We start from the raw sequence: 23,894 nt of genomic DNA, 5'->3' as shown, positions 1-23,894 counted from the left end.
TGGTTATTTTGTGGTTGCTATCATATCTAATGCATGAAGCACAGTTACAGGCAATAAATTCAGATTAAAATTGCACATCTTTTCCATGGGGAAGTAAACCATTCCCAAAAGATGGGCAATGTGGTCTTAAAACAGTATTTGTGGCTCATTTTCAGGACAAAAATCACACAAGGATCATTTTCTGGAGTGCAAAAATAGTACTTCCTGCGAGAGCCTGACTAGCAGTTGGTAACATCACCTAACCTGAACGAGAAGCCTCGGAGCGGTACCATCAGAAAGGAAAATGCACCATCTGGAGACATGTGCATGGGAGGCATCAGCGTGAATAACTTTCATCGGCCACGTTAGCTTTCCTTATGTTGACCAGCAGGTGAACTTGCCAAATAGAGGAAATACAGAGATACAGGAGAAATGCAGATTTTATCATTATTTCACATACCTTAAAGACAAGAGACTCTTGCTTCATATGGACTTCAGGGAAAAAGAGCTGCCTGCTGGCCTCTAAGCAGCCCAATTCTTTGTGAAGTGACGCTGGCCAGGACAGCTGGGGCACACGGCAGTGTCATCCTTTGCCACGTGGGCGGATTGCAGCAAAGAAATATTTATAGCAGTGACAGGTGGTACCACAACATCCTCTACTTTGAAACTTCTCTGAAGGTCAGTGTGATACTATTGAATACAATAACATGGAAGAATCCTCAGTGCTCTTCCCAAGATGAATCCCTTTCTCTATTTCTAAAGATTTGCACTTCGGTATCATCAGTTGCAGTCGTTCAGCTACACAATCATTAACAACAAGGACAAGAGGAAATGGCCTTAAGTTGTGCCAAGGGAGGTTCACGTTGGATATCAGGAAACATTTTTCCTGAGGAAGAGTGGTGACAAACTGGAACAGGATGCCCGGAGAGATGGTGGAGTCACCATCCCTGCAGCGTTCAAGAAAAGTGGAGATGTGGCACTGAGGAACATGGTCTAGTGCAGTCTCAGGCATGGATTGGTGGCTGGACTAGATGATCTGAGTAGTCTTTTGAACCTTAATGATTCTATGATTCTATAACTAGAGGAACACGGTGACAAACAGGAAACAGTGAGCTTCAAGGTAGACGGATATAACAGACAGACTGTTACGCTAGTAATCCAGTGTCCACGTGTACCTAATTGCAGCGTGGGACTCAAAATTGTAATGAGAAGTAGAAGGATGCCAAAATAATCTTTTAAACCATAAACACAACTTCACAGTTAGGTAGACTTCCCAAAAGAAAGGAATCTTTTCCTTTGAAGATACTTGCTAATATCAAGTCCTATGAAGTTATATGTATCTACAGATTCTACAGCATATGTATTATGAAAAAAATAACTTCTTTTTTCTTTTTTTCCTACTCTTGGATAGCTACAAAAGAAAGCTGTGAATTTTCCTGATTTGTCGACTAACAGTGTTGATTTCTCAAGCCTGGCAGCTGCTCAGGAAACAACAATGATGAGCCAGGGTCTTGATAGCGCTCACTTCAGTCCTCAGAAGACTCATGACAAAGCAGGAGAGAAATACTGTCTCCACCGTGTCTCAACCTTTCTTTGTTTTTGGCTCAAACTTAGCTTTCTGAGGCATTTCTTGCAAGAAAACTCTGACTTATCTAGGAGATGAGAGGGGGGTGTTGGCATGTGGCAATCAACATCACTTTGTGGACAATTTTACATTTGAAAGCATTTCTTCGGAGCTGTTTGCCTTGGGAAGAGCGTGCTTAGGAATGTTTACTGGCGGAACATCTGGCCTGTGACCAAATAACTCCAGCTTGGTATGGGAGATTGGTGAATGATACCATCATATCCTGTGAAAAACAGGATGCAGGTGGGCACCTCCCTGCTCCATCTTATCTGATGGCAAGGCCCAGGAACAAAGGAGTTTCTGCTGAGATCCCAAAGCCAGAAGCTGCCAGTGCAAAGAGAGAGGACTCGACCACTTTGGATTTGAGTTGTCACTCCAAAGAGAGCTGACTCGACCACTTTGGACTTATAGTTTGAACCTCTTCTCTGTGTGCCTCCAGTAGTTGCAAGGAGTAATATTTTTGATAATTTAGACGTGAGCACCTCTCCAGGAAAATCACTCCACATACTGGAAATTAACTGCATTTTTGGAACTTTTTATGTGTATACCTCCCAGGGACATATGAACTAATTTTGCGTATTTGCATTTGTTTAATACGCGTGTGCCTCTCCAGGAAGACCGCTCCGCATTTTGTGATTTTACTATCTTGTAACTTAAGTGTGATTTGAACTTTTTTTCTGTGTGCGCCTCTTGGAGGAGTTGAGAGGAATGATATTTTTTGACTTAAACGTGTGTCCCTCCCCCAGGAAGATCGCTCTGTATATTGAAATCTGAAAAGTGTGGTTTGAGCCTCTTTGTCTTCTGTGTGTTCCCCTCAAAGGAAGGAAGGAGTGATTTGAGCACTTATGTTTGTCTGATAGGCGTGTGCCTCCCGGGGGAGGTAAGAAGTTACTTGAGCTTTTGAATACGTGTACCCCCATCTCCCTCAGTGTAGATCTTTCTGTGTATTGAGAAATGAGTGACAATATAGTCACTATAAAAAGCAAAAATGTGTTGTTTGACCTTTTAGAAAGACATGGTGCTTGGCCCTCATTATCAGGGGTGGGCTGGGCATGACAGAACTGACATAACTTGTGGAGTGTTTCAGACCATGTTAGTGTCCTACAAAATGAGGCTCGTACCCGAGCCAGAAAAGGAAAACCTTTTATCTGTGCGGTAGTTGGGGCTGCTTTAAAAGCTGCCGTGGAGCTCCAAGATAAAAAGCATTTGGCAGAAACCCCAACGATACAAGCATTGCAGGAATCAGTTAGGGTAACACAGAAATTGGTTACGACTGCAGAATCTTATAGTAAACCCTGAGGGACAATTAGAAAGTGAGAGACGTGGTATAGCTTTGTCGCAAATGGCCTTAAAGGAACAATTAAGGTGTAAGGGTTCCAGTGACCCTGTTATCCATAGTGCACCTCAAGAAAAAAACTTATCTCCAGGAGGAACTGAAAGAATAAAGGCAAGGGTAGAAAAGTCGGAGGTCTCCCCAGCGCATTTGAATCCTTTGATAAAAACTTAATATACATTGATAACAGTGATGATCTAGACCCTCAAATGACTGTTAAACAAATTCCCTTCTCTGCCACTGAATTAGCAAAATTAAAAAAAAATTTTGGCCGCTCTGCAAAGGAATCAGAGACAGAATATATATGGAGGGTTAGCCTCACTGACGGAGACCAAATACTATTAACTGAAAAGGCAGCTGAAAGATACTGGGGACCAGTATCTTTAACTACTGGCAACAATTGTGCTCCCTGGTCCTTGACACAGAGGGCTGCCTGTTTCTCAACCCTTTAGAAAGGGGAGACCCTCTTGCCATTACTGGAATGGTTGATCAATTAGTAGAAAGTGTTCAAAAGGCTGCTTGTCTCCAAAGGATGTATGCTAGAAAGCTGCAGCTGTACCACGAATCATCTGCGATGATGCCTGCTGAACCTGAGAGGATGACCCCTTTAATTAGGGGGCTTCCAGAACTGTTAAAACATACAGATATACAACTACAAGGAAAAATACAGGCTATGCCTCAGGGAGAAGGAGCCTGGGCAGCCTCTAACCATCTGCAGTCAGGATACAAAGTATGGACGTGGGGGGAGGTTGTCCAAGAGTTAATAAACCATGGGAGAAAATATGAGCTGGTGGTTTCTTCCACCAGTAGATTCGAGACAAGGGGAGCGAGGCTTGCCCCCAGACCACCTAGCCTCAATAAAATAGAAAGAGCCTCACTCCCAGTAAAAACGGGTAGGCGAAACATTGATCATAAACGCAATGGACTTTGGGCTGGCAAAAGGGTATTCCAAGAGATTTGATGGATGGACTAACAACAGATAGACTCAAGAAGTTGGTGACTGGATGGCTGACTACGCTCGAGGAAAGCAAAGCCCCAGGTTCTAGTGCCTCTCCTTAGGAACCTGAATGGCTATCCAAACCATTGGAAAACTGATGCCTTTGCACCTCCCACATGAGAGGGGACAGTGAAGAGTGGATGCATTAGAAAGCTCACAACAAAGGGAAACAGTCCTTGATTTAATGCCTTCTATCCCAAGGCCCCACCGCTCTTGCCCATTAGCCCTGTGTGTCACGATCCACTCACTGATAAGCTAAGGAAACTCTCTTACCTCCCTGGACAGCCTGTGTTAACTCAGCTAGCGGGGGCCAGTTCCCTTAACCTTCACGGAACCTCTTAACAAATATCCTTGAAAGGCTAAGGGCACCCAGAAAAAGAAATATAAAATCAACACTCACTGGATTGTTCCCTCATTTTTTAACCATATTAACAAAGCCCAAAAAGGGCAAGTCGATGTCTTGTTTTATTTTACAGAAGATCCCCGTGGGACCTTGACTGAACACAGAAAAGCTGATAGCTGACTTTAACCATTTGTGTTTTATGACAGAAAAATTGAAGATTTGATCATGTTACAATGCTGAATGCTCTTGATTATATATTTCGCATATATAATCAAGAGTATATTGATAATATATTGATTGCATATTTTGGTTGCAATAGTACTATGTTTTGGGTTGTTGTGGTTGTGGGTGGTGACTGATATCAGTATTTGGACCTGTTAAACTTCACACTTGGGTTCAGAGTCTCAGAGTGCTATTGCAACTCTTGCGTTTGTATCTTGTATGATTGCATGTTTTACTCAACTTATACAATGTGTTGTACTTTGTAATCACTTCTTCTGATGGACAAGTCCAGCAGATCATGGCAACATTTGTAACCAAGCCCAAAAAAACTTTTGTAGTGATTGTGTAGCAATTAACCGCTCCTTCGCCCCCCTCTTTTCCTTATGCTTTTTTTTTTTTTTTCCCTCCTTTTTCTCTCCACCACCCTGGCTGGTCGCTTACGCATCAGTTTCAAGCAATCTTTGAGCCGCAGGGTGGTGTCTGAAGCCTTTTCTGTTTTTGGCCCAAAGTTTGCTTTCTGAGGCATTTCTTGTGAGAAGACTCTTTCATAAGACATGTTGAAGAACCTCCTCTCCCTCCTATAAATTGGAGCAAGACACACCACAAACAGAATAGGAGACAAAAACCCAACTCAGATGCAATCTAAATTTTACAGTGTTGAAGAACGAACTGCCTGCTGTCTCAGTGAAGGCCAGCATTACTTAAAATCATTTATCAATGTTTTGGCATAAGCAGCGAAGAAGGCTGGCCTGCAGGATGACCTGCTTTTAATGTTTGTAGAGTAGCCCTGAGGCACAGAAGGAATTTCACAAATATTCAGTGCGTACACAAAAGCGTCACTGCCTTTAGCAAGTTATCTACAGCAAGTTCATTCTTAATTTAGAGCCTGTGGTACATATTTTGCTTTTATCACCACCGAGTCCATTTATTGCCTTGTTTAATCTGAAGATTATAACATACTTAAGAAAACAACCTCCCTCAGAAAAACAACCAAAGAACCAACCAACAGGGAGACTGCCATGCGGTGTCATGGCTGAGAAATGGGATAAGTCAGCTCGTGCCAATTGCTCCATTGCCACTCCAGTATCAGACTTGAATGACTTGCTGGGGGTTGCTTGTTGGCACCGTGTCTGTTTTTTCATGCAAGGCTGTGTTGTAAGCCTCACTGCTCATCAAAATGTGATACAAATTGCTCTTTATAAACTTCTGAATAAAGCTGCTCTTTCATATCGTGCAAGAAGTGACCCAAAGCCTGTTCCAGCAGAAAAACCACAGGCTTGTTGCTCACAACCTGCTGCCCTTTTTGAAGGGCCCTTCACACAACCAGGTGATATGAGACTGCAACCACAAAAAACTGCTCAGATGCCCACCCCAGCTTACCCTTCCCCAGTGATCCTGACACTGCTGCCCTTTGTACCTCAGAGTGCATCTCACTCATGAGCAAGCCACAGCCACAGACCAGATGCATGTGGCTGTGCTGTCACAACTGCTGCCATGCAACTCCCATTCCCTGGTGAGCACAAAAATCAGCTGTCATCCATGGCACAGGAGCAGGATGTGCTGCTGCTGATGGTGTGGGGCTGGAGTGCAGGATCTCCCCCCCTAGCCTGAGTTAGACAAACCGGTTACACGAGTAAGTCCTGCACAAAAAAATCCATGCCACATCTTTTCCCTAACAGGGGATCCATTGCAAATACCCTTGTGTGCTACAGGCATATATTATGGTATATCTCATACTTCCAATAGGCTCCTAGGATGTGGTATTGTGTGTCAATTCTTAGCCAAACGCATGTTTTCAAATACATTTTCCAGAGGACTGGAAATGTCTGTTTAAATAGAAATCCTCTCTTATTTGGAAAAATACAAGCGAAAGTATTGCAGCTATCTTTCACCGGTATGCATAGTAAATCTGAATGTGCATTCTACAGAAACTTAAGCCTACTTGTATTTTGTATTAATACAAAGTAGACTGTCACTTCTAATTTATTGTCTTAAGAAGTAGACTGCAAAAGTCAAAGTCATCTTAAATGTTTTAAAATCAAGTATTGACAATTTTTCTCTCCTCTACCATATTAACTACGTCATACATCAAAACTGCTTTCAACTGCTTTCACAGATGGTCCAAATGCACAAAACCACAATTTAGAAAGAGAACTTCCTAAAAGAGTAAAATCTGCCAAACCGAAGCAAGTTTCCTCATCACTGGTGCCATCTTTATTTCTGATTTACGAAAATGCTATGCAGTTAATCTCGCTCAAAATTCATCAATTTGGAAAAATAAAAGGGTTGTTCTCTCTATAAAATGTTTATGACCACGAAGCAAAATGCAAGCAGACCAAAGTGCAGCAATAAAGGATGTTTTCAACAGCACTGAATAATTTTGTGTAATTTGTTTTCTGAAAAGCTTGAAATTAAAACAACCAGTCCTGCTCAGTAACCCAAAAAATGCTCAGTGCCACTCAGAGCAGTGGCAGTTTGAACTCACTGAGTTGGAATTTCGAGTGTCGTTCCCTTTTGGAGAATAAGCGTGTCTGAGTACGGCTATGCTTTACCAGCCAAACACATGCTGAGTTTTCATACAGTACGTTCAGCATGTCTGGCGTAAGTTGCTCAGCAATTCTAAAAAACCTGACCACAACACATTATTGCCAGAGGACGTTTTTCTCCACTGCACATGCAAATGCAAACTTTTTTTTTTTTCCTGAGAAAATATGCTTTTCTTGCTTTCAGACACAATTTGAGGACAGACTGCTTATATGCCGACTATGTGACCAAATATTGATTCTCATGTTATTTGGATAGCAATCCCCTAACATACTGCATCTATCAAACAATTACCTTGTCACTAGTTCTTGAAAATCTCAAAATACATATATGCACAAGCAGCTTTGTTGATGAGTGTCATTCCCTATACAAATAACATGCAGTTGGGAAAATAACTTAGTTTGTACCTTTTGGGTCAACAAGATGCTCTGACAGTTCTTCGTGCAGATGAAATTCAGAGATCAGAAAGGTACTTTTGCTTATTCTCTGTGCTTCTTAGCAGATTTTTAATTGCCCTCCAAACCAAGGACAGCATTCCTGAACCGATGATGGTGAAAGCGCTGTGAGTTCTGCTAGTGCCCCCAGATGAAACAGGACTGAACTTAAATTCAGCATGCAACTGGCTGTTTAAGAATGTCTCCAGCTCCAGTTGGTTGAAATCCTAGATAAAGTCCTCACTTTGCTCTGGCTCTGCTGTCTCTAAACTGCATAGACTACTACAGCATTCAAAAAGCACTCAGGAAAAAGACTTGTACATTTTACAATAAACGGGTTTTTTCAGTTTCTGAAGAAGTCAAGAAAAAAACACACCCTCTTTTGCCCTGTCTCTTCTTTTCTAGAATATATTCTGAACCAATCATTTCAAGTATAGTACAACCACCATTTTTCATGCGCATACCTGCATTCCCAGCACAGTACAATCAAATCTCACAAGATTTGTTTCTAGGACAGATCAAAATATCTCAAAAATGAATTGAAGGAAAATTATCCTCTGAAAAGCTAACATCCCTAAATTTTTAACTTCAAGACCTGACATAACCACTCACCTGAACTGTGAACAGAGCCCAAAACTGCACTATGGGAGACAGCAAGTCAAGGATTGATACTACCTTGCAGATGGTGGTCAAATAGTGGCGTGGAGACTTATGGAAACACCTCAGACAGAATTTGATCAGTTCCATTTACAAATAGAATCATAGAATCATTTAGGTTGGAAAAAACCACTCAGATTGTCTAGTCCAATTGTAACCTTGGTCTTGCTCAAAGCGCTCAACCATGTGCTTAAGTCCACTTCTGCGCCTTAAAAACTCTATACAATTACTGAAGAAAAAATCCAGTGTGAGATTCATCTCCCATATCTCTATATCTTTCTCTTTGCTTTCTGTAGCCTAAAGGTATAGACACCTTATTTGTTCTGAAATAGAAGGGCTCATTTTTTATTACACCACAATAAAAAAAAATTAGTATCTGGGCAAGATAAATCCATCAATGACATGAAACATTCCTTCACTTCTACTCTTTCCTTTATTAAATGATAGTGTTTGGAACAAGGATCGTACTTCTCGGTAGCCTGTGAATTAGCCAACATTAATGTGTTACTGTTTTCAAACTCAAGCAGTTAAAAACTGCTTCAGAGCCCCCGGTCTGCAAGTCCTTCTCCAGTAGCTCATTGGATTGCACTGGGAGATAACGGATTGACATAATTCCTGGTCTTGGCCAAGTGCTGTTGCTACAGTGCTCAAGGTCATTCACGGCTTACCTCTGTGTGTGCTGGGTGATCTACAGCAGCTCTCAGCCGCGCTGATGTGTTCATCGTTCTCTGAAGGCAGTGACCAATGTTGAGCAGCTGGCTGTTTGATCTTCCCACTGCTTTGCAGGCAGTACCATGCTGCTCAGAAAATTAAAGGGGAAAAAAACACCATTGAAAACATTTATCAGCTAACGTCATAGAACCACGCTTGACCTCCATATCTTCTCTTGCTCCCCAAAGGCAACACGTGTAAAGTATTTCCTGTCTTTCATGTTAACTGGAATGCATCATGAGATCCAAATGTACAACCTGCTGTCTGTTTTAGTCATTAGGCATAATTTTCTTTGTCTCTTGATTAGAGCTTCAGCCAACTGTTCACTGTTGTAATGCAAAACTCTTTTATTGTTCCCTCCCCCTCCTGAACAAATAACTAACTAACCAGCCAGGTTGAAAGTTGAAATTCACTCAAGGCTGCTGTGTCTTACACTATCTTTTTTTTCCCCCTTTGCTCAGGACCACCAGAACAGAGTAAATAACGTCCACCTTTTATTCAAGGGCCAAAAAAACAGGTAGTGAAAAACAATTAAAAGGAACTCCTAGATTTCAAGATATGTTCTGACCCCATATCTGTCTGCTTGAGCATGACAGTTGGAGTTTACTGGCTTCAACTTGGCTTTATATTTGTGGATTTATCAGTAACACTGAAGGAGTATTTTTCTAGAATGACGTCCAGTTTGCAGAGACATGCCAGAAATTAAGAAATTAAGCTGTTGTGTTATCTTCTCCATCTGCAGTATGCTGGAAGATTGCTCACAAAATTGTTACTTGGTATTTTCATTTCTGACCATCTTCAAAATAAGCTGACAACGGCTTAGAAGGATCGTAAAACATACACAAAGACAGTAAAATACCAGCCTGGCTATGTTTTGATCCCAGTAGGCAATACGCATGTACTGGTTATGCCCTCATTCCACTAACATTATGTATACACATGCAGTAAGTGTCCTTAACATGAAAGAAAACCCTGGAATCCCTGATCATACTTACAATAATAAATCTTCATCAGCAATCTTAGGTCAGAAAAAAAAACAAAACTGAAAATTGTGCACAGGCTTGAACTGTTATCTATCTAGATCAGTGAGAAGAATCTTGCCCTGGAAGTGCTGAGGCAAATATAAATCTGTATATATGCATATAAACAAACAAACAAACAAACAAATAAAAAAATCTATCCATGAGGCTATCCCCTAATTCCTATGATAAAAGTCTATACCACAAGCAGCAAAGTTAGCAAAACTTGAGTTGCTTCGTCCCTGCTATCTACATCCAGTGCAATAACCTGACCTTCTTCTCCCTTTGCAACAGCCCTGGTTGCAGATACCTGCAGTGGCCAGTCTGGAGATGGAGATGTGGGCTGGCCCCGCAGTCTCATCAAACCCTTGTAACTGATGGTTTCTGACAGTGCTTCTGTGTGCAAGAGCACTACCGTTAATCTCTGCCTTCTAACCAGTTTTCAATTCTCATAGACCTCATAGGAAATTAAGGCGATTAAAACCTGTCTCAACTTCAGCTGGAACTGCTGATCCACCTCCAAGGCTGATGAAGGAGAGACTGGCCAACCGGTTGGATGCAGAGGGCTGGTTATGAAGTCACAAGCAGCCCATTCCTCTCATTCAGCACAAATAGCCAAACTCTCAGCATTAGAAGTATAACAATCTTTGACCATGTTACATCAAAGTTCAACAGCTATTTCGTAAATTGTAAGGCAGCTTCATATTTTCTTGTTTGCTGCTTGACATCAGCCTTTGAAAGCAAGATAAAAGACTCCAGGTTACCTCCACCCGCTCTTCTGCAAACACAGTGGTGTCACTCCTCTGTGTCCTTGTATCTCAAGGACTGGTCTCCCTTTGTTTAGAATTAAAAGGCAGAAAACAGACAAAAATACATTTCAAATGCTAGGAACATCTGCCAGTTTTCTCTTTCACTTAAAAACCCTGTCCTGAAGAGAGAGAAAATATTGAATTGAATTATTCTACGGCAGCATGAGTTTCAGCCTTTCCAAGAAAAGTTGCAGGATCCCAGGCATACGTCACTTCTTTGGAAGTACGGGATACTACAGCTATTTCAGCTTCGACCAGAGCTAGCAGACTTTAACAGAAAGCGCTTGCTCAAGCCAAACATCTCTCAGGCTCCCTTTTCCCAGGCCTTGCCTGACCATACCTGTTTACTTGCAAGGAGCTCTGGTGGAGAACAGGCGTGAATTAATTCCATTAGCAGTTACTTTCCTTATAGCTCAGATTAATTAATTGACTCTCACTATCCACTTAGGCCCTGGATTTTCTTGTTAATTTTGAACAGATACTACACAGATCATTCTGGGGAAGCTGTCATAGTAAGAATTACAAACATCTTTAAAGCAAGAAGATCATGCCTACAAGACAAACGTTGCTAATTCAATCCATCAAAAATTGTCTGAATAAATCAATAGAGCAATAAGATCTGCTTGCCTGATAGATGGTATCTCTACTAATAGAAGTTACTTAGTTACTTCATCAATCATGGAAATTTGCATCACCATCAGTCACATTTGTTTTTTGTAAAGCTTTGTATAAGGTTAAAACAAAGGAAAAAGCAAATAAGCATAAAAGCCCATCTCCAATACTTCAGACTGTGGCAAATCTGCATCCTCTTCCAACAGCAAAAAGGCTATGGCAAGTTGGAGACACGGTGTTTGGTGCTGGCATTACCATCAGCTATATTCATACTGTCCCTTATGCAAGGTTTATTTACTAATTTATTGACTTAGTCTTGCAGAGTCCAATCAAATCATGTGTCCTTTTCCTTAATACTAGTTTTATTTTCTGAGAACTGTATCTCATGGTTGGCTCCAAATAACAAGTTTGATATCCCATCCAAATGGGATCTGAAATACCGCACGAGATATGTATTTAATACTTCACATGACCATGTCTAATTTCAGTAAGCATCTATACATAGTCCCGATACTGCATTCAAGCAACAGCAAGTCTTCACTTGCTGTTCACTGAGGCGGGGAATATAGCTTTTCCATATTTTGAGGTCGATTTGCCACAACATCACGTGTTGAGCCTCAAACACAGACATTATTCTTTTTCTATTTTTTTTTTGGTCAGTTTAGATACATTGACTGTGCCATCCATAGCTCTGCAGATCATAGCATGCAACCCAACGTAAAGTTTGGAGAGTTTTCAAGAGTCACAGTACAAAAACCACAAACTCTTAACTACTTCCACAACATTCTTAAGTCACAAACTGACTTATTGAGAAATGCTAGGCATTGCATTTCAACTCAGCCTGTCCATTTTGACCATCTACATGTACCTGCAAACAAATTTCATGATCACTCGTAAGTTACAGCCCCAGATTTACAATTGCTACCTAACTGTCATGGTTTTATGATTTTTGGTTATTGGTATTCCACATCATAATGTCATGTAGTGCACTGGGAGTTAAAGTGTTAATGCTCCAGTTCTGGGCACCTGTCCAGAAGAAAAGAAGAACTACATACCCCAGGGGGCTTTGCAGTCAGAGAGGAGATATAGCTCCTGGCAAGGTCACCTGATGTGCTCTTCTTCATCTCCCTGCTGCTCAACCAGACTGCACATCTCACCTCAGCGCTGCCTATCCACCTTTTGGACACTCTCATTATATTTGATTTATTAGCTTTAATTCCAACTATATTGTATTATCGTGTGCTATCTTGCATTCAATGCTATATTTAGTAAATTAGTTTGTTTCTCCTCAGATCGTTGCCACTGTTTTTCATTATTTTGAGGTCCCCTGTTTTCCCTTTCCGGAGGTGTGGATTATGCAGAATCCCTCCGCCCCGCCAGTCACGGAACCGGGCCGAACCAGCCCGTAAACCGTTGACACTAACAGATATCCAAAAAGCAGAGCCAGGAATGCAACTTAACCTAGCAATGTCCAGGCCTCTTTAAAAATAGACTGTCCTACAAAAAACCATGCATCTAAGTTACTTTGCTAATTAATGGGTAAGCAGTTGTCACCCCAGATAAACAACATCTGACGGGCAAGATGGATGGCTGTGAACAATAACCAAGAGCAGTTTGAGAAGACCAAATTGATACTGACCAAATCAGGCAGAAGTCAGAGCAGTGGCTCAACAGAAGAGAAAATCTGTGGAGGATAACCAATAATGCTGGTTTATTTTAAGCATGCCTTGCAGAGCCTGCGGGCTACATTTCACTGTAGCTTTGTCCAAAATCAAGCTACGTTTAAAAATATGTATAATTGAAAGTGATTTATAAGTGCTTGGGTGGCAGCGACAGGGCAGACTGAAAGACATTAACATTAATGTGTATTTTGGGGATCTTGGAACGAAAGTAGTGCCTATCTTCTATGAACTGCATAACTTGTATGAATTACGCAGTGCCCACAGACTAAAAAATTTTGCTAAAGGAAAAAAAGTAGTCCTGTATTTCTTTGATCATTGAAAGAAATGGGACTGTGCTAAGGGAAAAGTGAGTCTGGTACATTAAAAATCATTGCTAAGGAAAGCACTAGTGGCCAGATCGCTCTCGTGATTCAGTCAACTGCCTGCAACTATGCAATAGGAACAATTTAAATTCTCAGCTTTTCAGAAGGATGAAGCTTTCTCCCTATTCATCTTTGCCAGCATATGAAGAACTGAGAGAGTCGCTGGCAATGAAGAACACGTTAATCATGTTTACTGTGACAACCACAACTGTTATGAAACAGATATTCTTACAACACAAACTAACCTCCCCTGACACTTTTTTTTTTCCTCATTCAAAACCTGTTGAACATTCAGTTCAAATCCACTGAGACATCTCTCTAGAAAATCACCGATGCCAGGAAGAAATCTGTTTCAGGTATGCGCAACAGAAGCTGCTTGTAATACGCTAGTGGTATTTATTGTCTGGATGTACCTTTTTTCTCAAATCTGAAGTCATGCAAGTATTTCTCAGAAAAGATGTCTTTGAACAGTCTTCAGGAACAACCAGCTGTGAGACAAAATATCTGACTGAAAGATATGTGTCTTTGATTTAGCTCTATAATTTATTCTTACCTGAATATTTACTCTCTACAGTGGAAAGTGATAAGGAAATTTTTTAACAAAGCTGAGCAAAAACACACACCATGTGAAATTATTGTCAAAGCTAATATTTAAAGTTTTAAAATGTGCTTAACAAAGACTACAGACGCAGTGCCTGTAGAATAATGTGGATGGACAAAAATAGGATTGCTTTTGGAACACTTTGGTCTAGGAAGAATTCCTGATAGACACTCTTCTCCTAGAAGAGACACCTTACTGGACATTGTGAAGTGTTATAACATTATCTGAAAAGGCATTAATGGAAGAAGGGTCAGTCATTACCTTCCATGGCCCTACACAATGCACGAGAGGGCTTGCTGCTGAACATCCAACCCAGCCTCCACGCTCGAATGATGAATGGCGTTTCTGCTCCATCACTTGCTAAATTTCCAGTCTTTTCATACTGCCATTATACTGCATTTCTGTTAGGCTAAATGGAAAATAGTTGTGCTACTCACACATGTTGCACATTCAAACATTTAAATGTTGGTAATTTAATACTGACTGCTACAGTTGCTCATTTCGAAAATATCTTCTACAGCCACCATACAATTATGTAATTATTTGCCTGCTCAGTCATCGCAGGCAGGAAAGTGAATATAAATTTTGGCAGTGAAAAATCAAGGTCAGTATAAAAAACCAAGTGCTGTTCACTGGGCTCATAAGGCTAAATCACATCTGCATCTTCGCTAGCATTGCATTGCACGGCCTGGCAAAAGAGTCTGTTGTACCAGGAAGGTGTCAGGAATCCAGACTCCTAACTATTCTTCTTCCACTCTGCTCATGAAGTTGCTGAACCCCTTTTACAGTTGAAGGTGGAGGCTGGCTAGATTCTGTCATGCACTTAAAAGGTCCACAGTGAGGCAATGAGACAGTCCTAATCATAATGTGCAAGGAGAGTAATGATGTTACTCTGCCATTTGCTCCTTTACAGCTACAAATGGGATAACCCCATCTTATGTATTAAATATCTGATTTGCTGCAACAGTCAAATAGGGATAATGCAGAATTACTGGAGCAAAATGATCTTTGTAGCTTTGATGAAGACTAAACGGGATGGGAACAAACTGATGAAAAGATGGTGCAGAGAAGAATCTCTTCCTAAGTCCATTAATAGTCTCTATGACAGGTACTACAGTAAATTCAATTTTTTTCCACCAGTATTAGTCTAAGTGTTACTTTCAGGCAAACTTTCTACAAAAGAGAAAAATAAAAAAAAAGATATAAGAATGAATAAAGAAGAAAAAAAGAAAGAAAAGAAGAAGAAAAAAGTAAAACAGGAAAAGAAAGCTTAATGAAGCAAGGACTCTCTCCCAAATTATTGTAGATGTGCCTTGCTGCTGAAGATACTAGAAAGGACTCAGTCTAGCAGCCAGAATGTTGGAAAGCAACTTAGTGTTGAAGCAAGGCAACTGAAGAAAACCTTCTTTTAATGTTAAAACCTAATAATTCTGTCTTACAGGGAGAAAGAGTCAGGAACCCAAAATAAATATCCACATGTCATAGCAGCAAATCACTAGGTTTCTGCTAACTACAACTTTGAAAGATGCCATAGAGTTAGCAAGGCAGTTCTAGATGTATTTAATTAGTTTTATAACTGAAGAGCTTGAGAAACCCTTGAGTTCTTTCCTAGAGTCAACAAATCCAGCAAAGAGCCTCTACATTAATTGCAACCACATCATGTTCTTTCAGTATATGAGAAACACCACAATCCCTATAAAGACCATAAAACAGCCATTGTCATTTGGGGATGCTATTAATCAAGGCATTCTCGTGCATTTTGCCTTCACAGCTCCCTTGCCTAGATTTCAGTGCAACAGCTCGTTGGGTTTTAACTAAAAGCAGAATGGCCATGTACAGCCATGCAAGAGGCTCAGTGTTTTGATTCCAGCACTCTGAATGCTTAGCTCTGACCCCTCCTGCCAAGGGGAGACCCTGACGTGTCCGCAGGCATTACAAGCACTACAATGAGCAATCCCACAAAAAGGATTGGAAATATCTCCTTCATTCTGAAAGTACCTTCCACATTAAGACACTCCCCACACTGTTGCTTTTCTCTTTTCTCCACTTCCAGAAAATCAGTGCTACAAGGGGAGAGAAGCTGAACTCTTCTTGCACTATCCCAAATAGGTTGTTTTTCTTTAAATAACAAGGCTAGGCTCACAGAAAATAGAAAACAGGTAGAAAGAGGGAGAGATGAATAGCGTCTCGCAGTGCTGGTACAAGCTAAACTACTTTGTACTTCAGTTCCTTATAAATTGATACACAGGTTATAGCAGACCACAGACAGGACAGGTTTGAACAGTATCACTTTGCAAAAAGTTTCAGATACCACGCTGAGCTGAATAAATGGGAACACAACTTGTAAGGGAAGCTATCTCTGCATTCATCTGAGTAGCCTGAGTAGAAGCCCTCAACTGCAGTACTGTGTCTACTTTCACGCACCATACTGCAAAGATCACAGACAATCCTGAATTGGAAGGGGCCCATAAGAATCATCAAGTCCAACTCCTGGCTCCACATAGGACCAAAGATGTGGTTTAATGGGGGGAAAAAGCCAGAAGACGGAAAAAAAAATCATCGAACAATACAAACTCTGAGGAAAGGCTGACTATATCAGAGATTTTCAGCCTGAAGAAGAGTGGACAAGTGAGTGCAAATAAGTCTTGAAGAATCTAAAATGCTGCTCCAAAAAAAGGAACATGTTTATGTTCTCCATACTCACCAGGGGGTAAGACCAGAAATTATATGAATGACAGCCTGGAATACTTAAACTCAATATTAAGGCAAATCTTTTGTCATTAAGAGCAAGCATTTGCCTAAAAAAGCTGTACTCTCGTCTTCACTGCTTAAACAATTAGGGTTGTTTTTTGTTGCAGTGGGTTTTTTTTTGTTGTTGTTATTTGTTTTGTTTGTTTGTTTAGTACAAATCTCATGCTTTAGGGCAGGAAATCAGATTTAATGCCATCTTAAGATCCATTCTGGTTGTCTGACTGTACAACTCAGCAACCTTCACTCCCAAATTTCCCACTCACCATTTTAATAGTCTTCTGTATCAGCTTAAACTCCTTCACAAACCTCCCAGGAATGCTGTGCAGATATACTTGCACTCCCAAGACGTTCCCTAGGAAAGACAGGAATATTAGTCAGTTAGATTATAAAAAAGGAAAAAAAAAAAAAAAATTAAAAAAAAATACAAACAAACACAAAACAGAAGCCAACAGTGATCAAACAGGACTGTTATCTCATTGAGGAGTAAAACATGAGACAGAAAACACACTTGATAAAACAAGGTACTGGCAGGCACTACAGTAGAAAAAAAAATAAAGTTACAACGTGGATAGATGTTCTGTTAGCAAGTTGGCAGAAAGCTGACATTTTCCATTTCTCCATAAAGCTACTATATACCCTTAATGGAACAGAAAAGTAAAACTCATTCTGCCAGCTTGAGTCACAGCCAGTGTAGCGGGGGCTGCTGTTTGGTCCACGCTGGATATCTTCACACTGCACTGGCTGATTTAGTGCCACAGTGCTTTGCAGCATCAGTAGGTGAAGCATTTTTTTGAGACACCTAGAAAGCAACTTAGTGTTAGAGGATACCTTTGGAGTGCCTTCTATATCCCTCCCTTTTGTTTCTTTCCTTTTCCTGATGAGTAAAGTAGGAATTATTTAGTTCAGATTCACTTCTTACAGCCTTCTTCTGTTAAAGAAGTCCTCTGAGCCTAGCAGCCCATAGCTGGGACACCAGCGCTCTTATCACAGAAACATGAAGATAAGGATGAGAAGGATCTCAGTTAGTCATTCCCCCACCCAAAAATCAGGCAGGCAGGAAGAGGACAGCTGGGTAAGACAAGCCTGCAATACAGTGGTTCTTCCATGTGGCTTTATGGAGCAGTTAACTTTTATTACCTGGTAATTACTATGTGAGATTTCAGACTCTACAGCCCACATGACAATGGGGCTGCGTGGGCAGCTGGCTTGCGAAGATCCTGCTGCAAGACTGATGCTGCAAATAAGGAAGCTGGTCCACTGAGAAAGCTGAATCCAAGAATATAGCTGGCTACACATTAATACTACGGTTAGGGAGTACAAATACCAGCTCTCAGGGCAAAAATAGAAAATAAAAAAGAAACCTGCAATAAGAATACAATGAATAGGAAGAAGGTATTAGATGCAGCCTTAAAACACAGAACAATAAACGTAAGAACAATAAGGCCCAGATAGCAGGTGAGCAGGGATTGGGGGACAAAAATGTGCCCATGAACAGAAATGCAAAGAGCCTCAGAGCTGACATGGGAAGGCTAAGATCCGTGCTGCAGAACAGACACTTGCTTATAACGAGACCACTGTAGCTGGTCCAACAAGGAGCAAAAAAAGTGAGAAGTGAGTTAGAAGAGGAGAAATGTCACAGGGAATATGCACAATTCTAAGTAGAAGCAGTATATTCCATCATACAACAGCTGTTGCTTTAAAACTTTGGGTACTACTAGCAAAAAAATCATTTGATATATTTTTCTTCATTGTTCATTACTACAATACTACTTTTTCATGTAGTCAGTAATGCAGAAGATTTGTGAACAGAACCTGATAATACTTGAAGGATCAGTAATAGCATTTTTCTCTGTGGAGGCACTGGATTTTTCTGAAACGTGAGCATTTTGGGGCACCTCAGACTACTTTCAGTAAACTGATGCCAGTTGATTACTTAGTCGACTGACAGAGATGTTTTGATCATGTATACCTGTTCTAAACTACATTTAAACCTTAAAGCTAAAAAGATATCAAACAATCCTAACCCATGTGATAAACAGATGCCAAAGTTTCCTAGCTCTTCTGTTCATTCTCTGCAATAAAAAGCAAAAGCTATGGTTGATTTATTGTGCACTCAAATGCTGGGAGAATCCAGGAACATGTGGGATCAGTTTAGGTCGGGATCAAAACCCCATAATTTAGCAAGAGAGCAGCTTCCAAACTAAGCTCATGTTTTTTCAGCCTGTATTTTTTGTGCAGTTACTATGTGCCGGTACCTCGTTAAATGTCCTAAGAACTGAAACAACTCTATTCTGCATTGATAGCAGCTTTTGCCCCCCTAACTTAGAAATACCCATTCTAGCATAATTCCACGTCAGCAGTCCTTGCGGTTATTCAGTTGCGATCTGACCTCCAGGTCTGATGGCGGCTGAGCTGTTAACAGACTTCTCTCATGGCCAGTAAGAGAACAGAATCTTCTGTTCTTTGTTTCTGCCTAACATCCATCTCAGTCCAGCTAAGACCTCTGCTCCCCTGTAGAGTTGGCCAAAGACTGGGAGATCTCTGGGATAAGAGCAAGACTCTAGTTCCACCAAGAGTACGTGAGAGAGAGGGGTAAGCTACAAAAGCAGCTACAAGGCTCTCTCTCGTGGGGTGCTTCATCTGCGTAACACAGATAATAATGCACATTTGAAACATTTTGGTTTCTGTACCGTGTGCTCATCCACATGGCGTTGTTAAAGTCTGGTTCTTTCCGATCCCACTGCATTAAAACAGCAAACTAGGGAGAGTGTTGCGCAGGAGACAAATTGGACACGCATCAGAGACCCAACTTGAACATATTTGTTAGAGGAATGGTGCTTTTTGATGAACGCTGAGAGCCAAAAACTTGTCTTTATCACAGAAGTTGCTGTCTGCAGGGGGAGGCACGGCTGAGAGCAGTGCTGGGGGAAGAGCAGCCAAACGACTGGTATCTCGCTCAAACAACACAGGGACACGCTGCGCTCAGGAAGCGGTGGAAGAGTGAGCAAAATCACACCACAGACTAAATCAAGAGAGACTTCTGCTCTGCTTTGTACAGTCTACAGCTGTTGCGACACCCACAAACTTATTTGAAACGTAAAACATGAGCTGAAAATGAGCTGCTGGAAGATTTTTTTGTTGTTGTTTTCTTTCTTTTTACCATTTGAGTGTGTGCAGAAGATATACGCTGTGTATTGAATGGTTTCCTAAGAAGAAAATTACAGAGGCAGGAAAAGTACCCTGGGATTTATGCAGACAGTGCATTTTCAGTGGAAGGAAACTTTGCCAAGTTGTTATATGTGTTCACAAAATGGTCTCTGAAAACATCTGAGCGGGGAGCACCATGATATTCAGTGGGATGCACTGAAAGGCAGCCAACATGGCAAGTATCCTGGGTGCTTCTCTGACAATAACGAGCTTTATCAAACTTTGGCTAGTGATGTCAAAATATTTTCAGCTTGTAGTCACGAAATGGGCAACAAGCATACAAGCTCACTGCTTCGTGCTAACATATGTTAAGTCTCAAGAGATTAAGTACTCATCTGCTTCCAAACTGTGTTAAAAAGAAAAAACATACCTTTTCTTCCTGCCCATGCTTTTGAAGTGTAGCAGCCCGGACACAAGTTACGGCTTCACAGGACTTCTGCTCTCAGATATTCCTCACTACATAACGGCTTCAGTGTAGACCTGTAGAGGAAATCATAGGCAGTTTTCAGCATGTGTAGCAAAACTGAGCCTTCATTGAACATGGGTTTGTTGACATGAGCAAAAATACTTTGACAGATTGATAACTGAGAAGTTCAGACTGTTGTAACAGGGACAGCAAAGAACCTGTAACTAAAGCAGTTAGTGCTTCCCTGAAATAAGCTGGGCAGAAAAATACCAGATTTGACCTAAACTTTCCAAGACTGTCTTTGGACCTGGTACAATCAATTACAATGTAAATTATTCACTGATGATGGACAAAGTTGAAATAAAGCACAAACCTCTTGCTGGTACCAATTTGAAGAAGGAGCAGTGCAACACTTCTGATAGCCCACTGCAGTCCTATTGACATTCACAGCACTGTCAGGTATTTTGTGAATGTGGCTTTTCAACTTCAGAACTGAGAAAATCTGTAAATTGAACAAGCTGGATTTAGCAGTGATCCTACAGTACTTCTGCCTGCTTTAAGTAAATACAAAACAAAACAACACCCAGAATCACTCAACCCTCAATCATTTCTCTAATGAGCTATAATGTATTAAATCATAGGTATGAGTCAACAATATCATACTGCTGGGAAAAAAATGGAAGACCATTCTGGGAAAAATAAACGAATAAACAGCAGTATCATCTGTAAAGCACATGGCACGCCACTGGCACTCAGCTCAGTGATGGGAAGCATGTGACTTGGCTGCAGGCACCAGAAATTCAGGAGGATATGATACAGACACGGTAGAAAAGAACAGGAACAAGGATGTTGAGGGGTCGTGGAAAGGTGGCTTATTAGAAAAGGCTGAAGAACAAGAACTGTTCACTCTGGGATATGAAAAGCAACCCTCAAAGTATTTTACAGAGGTCTGCAGATGTGTGAGGAGCAGTTAAGAAGAAAGGAGTAGTTTGTTCTATACCTCTTGGCCCCTTAGACAACATTAAGCTCAGTGAAGACTGAGAAGTGCCAGAGACACAAGTGAGCCAGCACTCCTGACTTCTACTGTATCAATAATTATGAATTTCCACAATATGATTTACCTACTTTCTGAAAAAATCATCTCAATCTGATAGCCATACATTCCTCATATTCGTGTAAGTATTTGCTCTGAAGTTGCCTTCCCTCATGGCCAAAGCAAGAGAGTGCTCAGTACTTCCTTCTGGTGCCCACCTGGCCCTCAGCTTCAAGCTGCTTCACTCTGATCTTCCTCTTTTCTGTTTGTTGTTATGAGCTCATTAGTGGTTTGCATATCTTTGTCTTGGCCTGCTCCTCCAGCTGTTGGGAAATACGCTGGGTCCCCATCCCTGACCCAGAAATGTTCTCTGCTCAGCACAGCTAAAATAAGAGAGACTTGATTGTTTCCACGGACTGATCAGCTCTCACATTAGAATCAAAGAATCATTAAGGTTGAAAAGAGCACTAAAATAATCCAGTCAAAGCATGAACCCCCTGTGAAAGCTCTAGACCACTTCTCTCATTGCCATATCCATCTTATTCTTGAATACCTTTAGGAACTGTGACTCCACCATCTCTCTGAGCAGCCTGTTCCAGTGCATCACCTCTCTTTCTGAGAAAAAATTCTTCCTGATATCCAACCTGAACCTCCTCTGTTGCAGCTTAAAGCCATTCCCTCTCATCCTATCACTGACCTTGGATAGATCACTTGCTCTGGAAACACAGATGAAATACACTGTATAAGAATGTAAAGTACCTAGAGTTTACATAAACATGGAACATCCAGTTTGCATCTGTGTTTCTAGTGGGAAACACAGTAACACTGTTAGAGATAAAAGCAAAGGAACAAAGAGGAAGAAAAGAAATAAAGGAATTTGTGAAAGTATCTAGGTCATTTCTCTAAGGTCAGACCTACAGCTGTCCAGACCAACACAGGCACCCACGAGTTGTACACAACCACATTCCCATTAGTAGAACACACACAGGTGTCCGCATACACAGTGCATGTCTGCTAGCACAGCAGGAGCTTAATCTGGAGGGCAAGTGAAAAACAAGTGAATTACACTTTTTACAAGTACTAAGTCAATCACCCTGGAGAGCGGAGGTTCAGATCTATAGAGATCATTGTAAATCCTTTCAGATGAAGTAAATTTGTTCTAATCTACATAAAATTAAGGTTTGAAATAATCTAGGAGAAATTACAAATCAGTGCACAGCTTATTCTTATTGCCCTCAATTCAGCATCTACTGCGAGGCTCCACGTCCTCGCAAACATTCGTGCAGTCCCCACCACTTCCAGTTCTTTCCCCACTACCACAGCCCTTTTAAAGAGTGAGGCACAAAATGCTCCCATACACAGAAACAGCACAGATGTTGGAGTTAAATGGAAACAAGTGATTCAGAAGGGTCCTAGCACTCCTCTTTCAGTTACCCAAGTGCAGTCCTTGTGCATGCTTACAGTACAACTGAACCATCTTAAACAGCTTAACATTTATTCCTGTTATGTGGCGTGGTTCAGTGTTGGCTGCTGCAGGGACAAATAGCTCCTAAGGAGAATATGCTGAGCAGACAAACATAGATGACAGACAAAAATTAAAGAAATTCTGTCTTTTATTTCCACTTAAAATTTTGATTGATTTATTGTAAAATACATTTCATTTTTCTTCAAATCAACATCCATATCAACGGCACTTAAATAAATATATGTACAATTCACAGAATTGTAGCGTCATTAAGCTTGGAAAGGACCGCTAGGATCACCCAGTCCTACTGTCAACCCATCCCCACCATGCCCACTAAGCCGTGTCCCTCAGTGCCACATCTCTGCGTTTCTTGAACACCTGCAGGGACAGTGACTCCACCATCTCCCTGGGAAGCTTGTGCCACTGCATCACCGCTCTTTCTGAGAAGAAATTTTTCCTAATACCCAACTCCTGGCACAGCTTAAGGTCATTCCTTCTTGTCCTATCATTGTTACCTGGGAGCAGAAGTCAATTCCACCTCACCAAAACCTCCTTTCCAGCAGTTGCAGAGAGCCATAAGGTCTTCCCTGAGCCTCCTCTTCTCCAGACTCCCAGCTCCCTTAGCTGCTCCCCGTAAGACTCGTGCTCCAGAACTTTCACAGTTTCCTTGCCCTTCTCTGGATGTGCTCCCAGGGCCTGAATGTCTTTCTCACGGTGCGGAGCAATTCTTGCTGTAGTAAAACAGTTTTAAATGATTTGGAAAACTATTGGCTGGCACACAAAGCCTCATGTTGGCTGCAGTTTCAACCAACCATCTGAGGCTGTCTGTGCAGTAAGCATATGTGGGTTCCAGCAGGTCCCATGCTTATCCCCCTCAATAATGAGAAAGGGCCCAGAGGAAATGCTCACCCATGAGCAAATGTGTCTCAACTGATCTGCTCCTGAGACCAACTCTGCCAAGCTGTTTCTCAAGGGTGTTTTTTTTGCATGATGCAAAAGAGGTATGCCAAGCAAATATCCTTAACCGAGCAAAAGCTTTCTACAGATTGGGAACAGCAGGATAGAAGGGACTCAAAGAGAACTACACCCATGGGAGGTTGCTC

General features: G+C 41.2%; 1 long non-coding RNA gene across 1 annotated transcript; it reads right to left on the bottom strand.

Moving 5' to 3' along the window:
- Nucleotides 1–298: 298 nt before the first annotated feature.
- Nucleotides 299–23,579, bottom strand: LOC149918178 (uncharacterized). Its single transcript, XR_016466063.1, has 6 exons — nucleotides 23,307–23,579; nucleotides 20,667–20,795; nucleotides 20,258–20,367; nucleotides 16,944–17,032; nucleotides 8,802–8,930; nucleotides 299–669 (listed from the first exon to the last, which is right to left on the bottom strand). It is a non-coding gene; the product is annotated as an uncharacterized LOC149918178 (long non-coding RNA).
- Nucleotides 23,580–23,894: the final 315 nt, after the last annotated feature.

The sequence above is a fragment of the Phasianus colchicus genome, chromosome 4 (assembly GCF_987193195.1).
Source record: "Phasianus colchicus chromosome 4, bPhaCol1.hap1.1, whole genome shotgun sequence".
Classification (NCBI taxonomy): Eukaryota; Metazoa; Chordata; class Aves; order Galliformes; family Phasianidae; genus Phasianus; species Phasianus colchicus.
Note: the sequence above shows the minus strand (reverse complement) of the source record. Positions and strands in the feature narration are given on the sequence as shown.